The sequence below is a fragment of the Pinus tabuliformis genome, chromosome 1_2 (genome assembly GCF_031772625.1).
Source record: "Pinus tabuliformis cultivar Carrire ecotype Pingquan chromosome 1_2, CPIR1, whole genome shotgun sequence".
Taxonomy (NCBI): domain Eukaryota; kingdom Viridiplantae; phylum Streptophyta; class Pinopsida; order Pinales; family Pinaceae; genus Pinus; species Pinus tabuliformis.
The window spans coordinates 771,197,817-771,204,098 of record NC_142298.1 but is presented as its reverse complement, the minus strand read 5'-3'; the positions used below and the strand labels follow the sequence as shown (position 1 = coordinate 771,204,098).

At 32.6% G+C, this 6,282-nt stretch overlaps 1 pseudogene; it reads left to right on the top strand.

The window, feature by feature from the left end:
* The first annotated feature begins 224 nt into the window (after window positions 1-224).
* Window positions 225-2,600, top strand: LOC149208124 (protein TOPLESS-RELATED PROTEIN 2-like; annotated as a pseudogene).
* The last annotated feature ends 3,682 nt before the right edge of the window (window positions 2,601-6,282 follow it).

The following is a 6,282-nucleotide window of genomic DNA, read 5'->3' as shown; positions in this document are numbered from 1 at the left end:
CAATTGTTGGCTTCTAATATCTACTCCAATTCCTGTTCTTTCTTTTCTAATTGTATTGAATTTTAGTTTGGTGTAGTTGTAGAAATTTCCGGGTGCACACTACATTTCCTGGTGTTTGGCCACAGAGAAGCTTGATAGAGTATTGCTTGCGATAAACTTGTTAAGGAGGAAGGGGATTCACTTCCGAGATCTAAACGCTGGAGCGAGTTGGGGAAGCAGGGTCGATGTTGTCCCTGAGTAGGGAGCTTGTGTTCCTAATCTTGTAGTTCAGGGATGACGAGTCCATAAGTAAGCAATCAATCATTTACCAACCCTTTGCTCTTTTATAACAAAATTTGTATGGGTTTCACAACTTTTCCCATTTCTTCTACCATGTACATGCAATTATATGGCAAAAGAATACAGACAAGCCTTGCTATTTTTCCAAAAGTAAAATGCATGGTTTTGAAGCTAATGTCAATTAACTAAATATAAATCCATGCTTTTCTCTGCTGTTATCTATTTAAAAGGAGATTGGATTGATAGAGAGATATTTGTTTGCTATTATTTTGAATCCCTGGCATAAGATTAATGTGTCCAAAGTTTTGAAGCTCAAACCTGTAAGTTGTTGGATAGAGACATTTTTCATACCAAGTTCTAAATACATGCTGCAGACTAGAGCAAGAATCTGGCTTTTACTTCAACATGAAATATTTTGAAGATCAAGTACAGGCTGGAGAGTGGGATGAAGTGGAGTGGTATCTTTCTAGTTTCACAAAAGTTGATGACAATCGATATTCCATGAAAATCTTCTTTGAGATTAGGAAGCAGAAATATCTTGAAGCTTTGGACAAGTGAGTCATGTCCTCCTCTAGAACAACTGCAGGAATTAGTGTTTTGTTGGTTGTCATGTGAATGTTGTTGGATAGGTCAGTTCTAATTGTTGTTTGGTTATATTGTCCAGGCAAGATCGAGCAAAAGCTGTGGAAATACTGGTGAAGGATCTTAAAGTATTCTCTTCTTTCAATGAGGAACTTTACAAAGAGATCACACAACTTCTTACTCTGGATAACTTCAGGTCCATGCAACCAAACGCTTCTCCTCTTTTATTTTATCTATTTAATTTGACTGAAAAGTATTCTTTTATTGTATATCGATTCGTCTGGCGAAGTATCTGCCATCATTTTTTTCTTCCTAAAACATGAGTAAGCTGGAGGGATTTGCCACATCACATGCGAAAAGTCAATGCCTTGCCTTATTCCTTGTGGTGTTTTAGTCTCTGAGAAGTCCTGAGACCTTGATTGGTTACACTTGCAGATAAAATGAACAACTTTCTAAATATGCAGATACAAAGGTGGCTCGGAATATTTTGTTGCTGGAGCTCAAAATGCTGATTGAAGCGAACCCTCTTTTTCGACACAAGTTGAGATTTCCTGGTCTTAAAGCTTCACGGCTCAGAACGTTAATAAATCAAAGGTATATCCACCCCTTACAACTCCTGCCTGGAACCTTGAAGATCACATCAAAGTTCTGGTTAGAATTTCTGAGGGGTGGATAATTTTAATCATCTTGTCCTGTGTGTTGAGGCATTCTCGTTTCTAATTGTATCTTCTCAGTTTCTATTTGGGGTTTTTTACTTACTTTGGATGACTTTAACTTGGATGTATGAGGTTAAAACTCTTATGGAAGCCAACGGATACCATCTAAGTAAAGTTAAGCGAAGTCGAAACACTATATTTTTTAAATGAACATTGGTCATATCTAATACAAACTGTAAAATATTTTCTGATTTTTTTTCACCCTCAATTGGCAGCACCAGCTTTGCAAAAACCTTTGACCCAGTCATGAAATCAAGATCCTATTTATTGACAATGCTTGTGTGCCTTCGAATGAAGCTCGCACTCCTCCTGCAGATAGTTCTGTTGTTGGTGCACTTTCAAAAGGGGATGCATCTCCTGTTGTTGGTGCACTTTCAAAAGGGGGTGCATGTCCTGTTGTTGGTGCACATTTTGTAAGTCACGACTTCATTGGTTCAGAAATTAATTCCTATAACTTGAAAAATAATTTTCTTGGTTGATACATTTATTTTTCCTGGAATTAACCATCAGTTTAACATCCATTCAACTATATTGCATAGTTTCTCTGAATCTAACATAATTTATAATTTTCTGACTGCAGCTATTCCAACCTACAACGACTCATCCAAGCGCCCTTGTAGTATGGATGGTGAATTCTTTTCCTCCAATCCCATATACTGTAGTGGCTGCTACACCATCTTCTCTGGTTTCACAACCACATCCAGGTGAACTGAGATGACTATATTTCGTGTATTAGATTAAGTTCCATATTTTGGTTTGCAAATGTGAGGTAACATGGTTGAGTGTAGGTTTTTCCAGGCATATTTCTCAAAGATGATGAGCATACCAATATTTAAATATGATGTAAAATTTTAATTGGTTTTTTGTTAAATGACTTCAGTTGCTTTGCTAAAACACCCAAGGACTCCACCCACCAATAGTAATCCTGGATTGGATTATCAATCTGCAGATTCTGAACATCTTGTGAAACAGATTCGTCCTGGTCAAAATGATGAGGTATGGACACAGGATGCAACAATTTAAACTTTGAGATAACCTTCTTTCTCAAATTTGTCCGTGGGTAACTGAGGGGTTTAGCAAGTATTGAAATGTTGCATAAATTGCTTTCTTCTGTAGCTTCCTTGGCTCTTATTGTGGCTTGACTAACATTCTAACCTTATAAAGGTGTTTGTTGGATACATTTGTATTGGCAATATTTGATGTAATGATTGAATGCTTGCTTGATAGCTTGTGCCGGCTGCGGGTCTTTTGTTAAACTAGCTACAACTTTCAATGAGTGGTGTTGGCGGTATGATGGAGATCACTCGCCTGTCTGTTAGTCAAGCACATGACATACACATACTCAGCGTTGCTATACACTGTTAAGGGTGTTGTACTATTATGGAGATCACTCACTCACCTGTGTGTTAGTGCACATGCACACATACATATTCAGAATTGCTTTATGGGTTTCAGCAGCGAATTAACGCCCGAGTTAAGGGTGTTGTGCTTTTATTCCAAGATTTCACTGGGCTTATTTTCATCTCCATTCCATAATTGTGTTAAGCATGTTGTGCTTTTATTCCAAGATTTCCCTCCGCTTATTTTCATCTCCATTCTATAATTGTAGGTATCTTGTTTTTTAAAACTTCAGCACTGTGCTTATCTGCCAGTTGGAACAAATGTTGGTGATACTGGACTTTATCAATACAACCTAAACTGTGAGTCTTCAATACAACCTCAATTGTTTAGACATCCAAGTTTATTTTTAATTGAGAGTTTGTGACATGGTTTATCTGAAAAATTTTGAACCAATCTGTCATTTTATAGGTTAAAAAGATGTATCTGCATTTATATGATTAAAAAAAAAACATTTAAATTAGATTAAAATTATATTAAATCTTAATTTTTTACTTTGATATCATGTTGCAATATTTGCAAACCTCATGGACATCGTTGTATGTAACTCTTGTTGTTTTAGATAATCAATTTAATTAAATAGGGAAAAAAAAATATAATTTTTTTTGGATAAATTTCAACTTTTGATTTGTATATATTACTAGGAATATTTTAGAATATTTCATGGAGGTTAAATCCTTACCATCCACTTAATAATTGATAATTAAATTAAAATTTTGGAAACCCTATTCCAACATAGACTAGCTTACTAATGTAATTACATGAACCTTATGCCCTAAAACTATTTGTGCTTGGATAAGAGCTCTCTCTTTAAAGTAAAGAAATAGGTTAACCGCCCAAGACTCACAATCCTGGCATGAGTAACACCTACCTCATTATATACCACCAACTAATAATTCCAAATGGATAATTTTCTTTAAATAACAACAATGAACTAACCTACATTTAGGAATAGTAAACTGTAATAATTATCCTCACTGTGAATTTGAAAATAAATTACTGTAAAAAATAATTTAAAAAATTACATAAACTTTAATTATATTTAATAACTATATTTAATAGTAATTATATTTATTTTAAAAATTTCTATAATAATATGGCATGCTACGCTTATTGTTTTCACACATTATTTAAATAATATAATACACTCACCTTAGTGTATTAATACTATTTTGTATAGCGTTTTGGAATTATAGAACTATTTGTGGTTACAATGTAAGGAGTGGAGATAAAATCTAGCAGTTGCATAATCAACTTTAGCTCTAACAATGCTTAATCATAATTATATTTAATTATAATTCTTTTATAATATATGAATACTTATATATTATATAAATGTATGATACTAGTTTTAACATACAAATGTATGATAGTATTTTAAACCTAGAAATGTATGATAATATTTTTTACATCTAAATGTGTTATCTCTACTAGGGTTTCAATGGAAATCTGAATTATTAAAATGAGGGGAGTAAGTGTGTTTATAATTTGAAAAGGAGTGAAAGGAAGTATTTTTATTGCTACGTTATATTTATCTTTTTTTCTCAAATTTATAAATATTTTTTTATGTTTTATTGTTTTTTTTGAAAGTTTATAAAATTATATCAATGTTTAAAATGTTGATTTTATAATTTTAGGAAAGAAGAATTAATATATTTATTTTTATGTTTTATATGTGGATAAGTTTTATTATTATTATTATTTATTTTTTAGTAATTTGAGTGATTTTAATAAGAGATTGGATTGAATAAATTTGAAAATTTTATGTTACATTTATTTATTTATCAATTTCATACAATCAAATTAATAATTTTATAATTTTAAGAAGGAATAATGAATACATTTACTTTTATCTTTCATGAGAGGGTATACTTTTTAATTCTATTTCTTATGAGCATAATTTGAGTGATTTCAATTGGAGATTGGCTTCAATCCCTTGATATAGAGACATTTTCAAGTATTAAAGAATATGTAGTTATGAAATTTTAGGTTTGTATATGATATTAGAAAGCCTAAACCAATGGTTAATGAGTCCCAGAGGCAAATTTGATTCCAAGGATTTTCAATTCATAATAGAGTTCATGTTTTTTATTTATAAGTGATATAACTATAAGTAGGCTAGATGATAGATAGTTTTGAATGCTAATTGATTTTGGTCTAGTATATAGAATTAATGAAATGTGCTCATCCATGTATGCACTTATGGATTAGTTGAGAGCCAAATGGGGTGGTAATTTTCCAGTAAGGTTCTATGAAAATGAAATTTTTAATAGCCTTGGTTTATAATGAAGATAAGATGTAGAAGATCTTTAAAGGATCCTATGATTCTAAGGAAGAGAATGCTCCTTTGTTTCTCCTTGGAATCTAGATTTCAATTTGAGAACAACATCACTCTCTTGATTCCCATATGGGTGAGGCTCCCATGCTTGCCTATGCACCTTTGGGAAAAGGACATCCTTGTTTAGATAAGGAATCCCTAGATACCTTCATCAACTATGATGGTAGCAAAGAGGAGGATGATCTATTATCCTTCATAATCTCTGCGTAACTAGATTCAAGGAAATAGATCTTAGAGAAGATTAAGCTAGAATAGAAAGGAACTCAATGGTTTTAGGAACTAAACTAAGAGCGCTGTGTTATGTTGCTAAATTTGTGAAGAGACAAGTCATTTAATGGAAATTTATGTAAGGAGAAAAGAAGGCTTATTTGTCCCCTAAGTAAAGGCGATAAACCTAAGAAACAAGAGACCCTTTTACTTTTGACTACTTGGAAACCACCATGACAACCCTCAGTGCCCTCTTGCTTCTTCGAGATGGGAAAAATGGGGAGGTCATGAGTCCATCTCCTCAAATTAAAAATTAGAAATATAAAGCACTTAGAAATCAGAAAAATATCTAAAAGAAGTAGATTCTATGTTATCAATTGAGATACCAATTGGTCTAGAAATGTAAAGTTAATTGTCCTTTCTCATTAATCCTATGAATTTAAAAAATTCTCCAATAGAAGTAGATCCTAAGTTATCAATTGAGATCTCATGTGAAATAGAAAATTTGAAAACAGTTGTGGATTCCTATAACCATAGTGATTGGAAGCCCCCTCCCTTGGGGGCAACATCCAAGAGGGAAACCAAAGATAACAAGTATAAATAATCTAAGGAAACTATTGAAAAGGAAATTTTGTAGATGTCAATAACTTATCCACCCAGCAACTAAAGAATATAGTAAGGAGAAAAATCAAGTTGTTTAATGTCAATAGCATATCCACCCAACTACTAAAGAATCTAGTAAAGCGAAAAATAACAAGACCG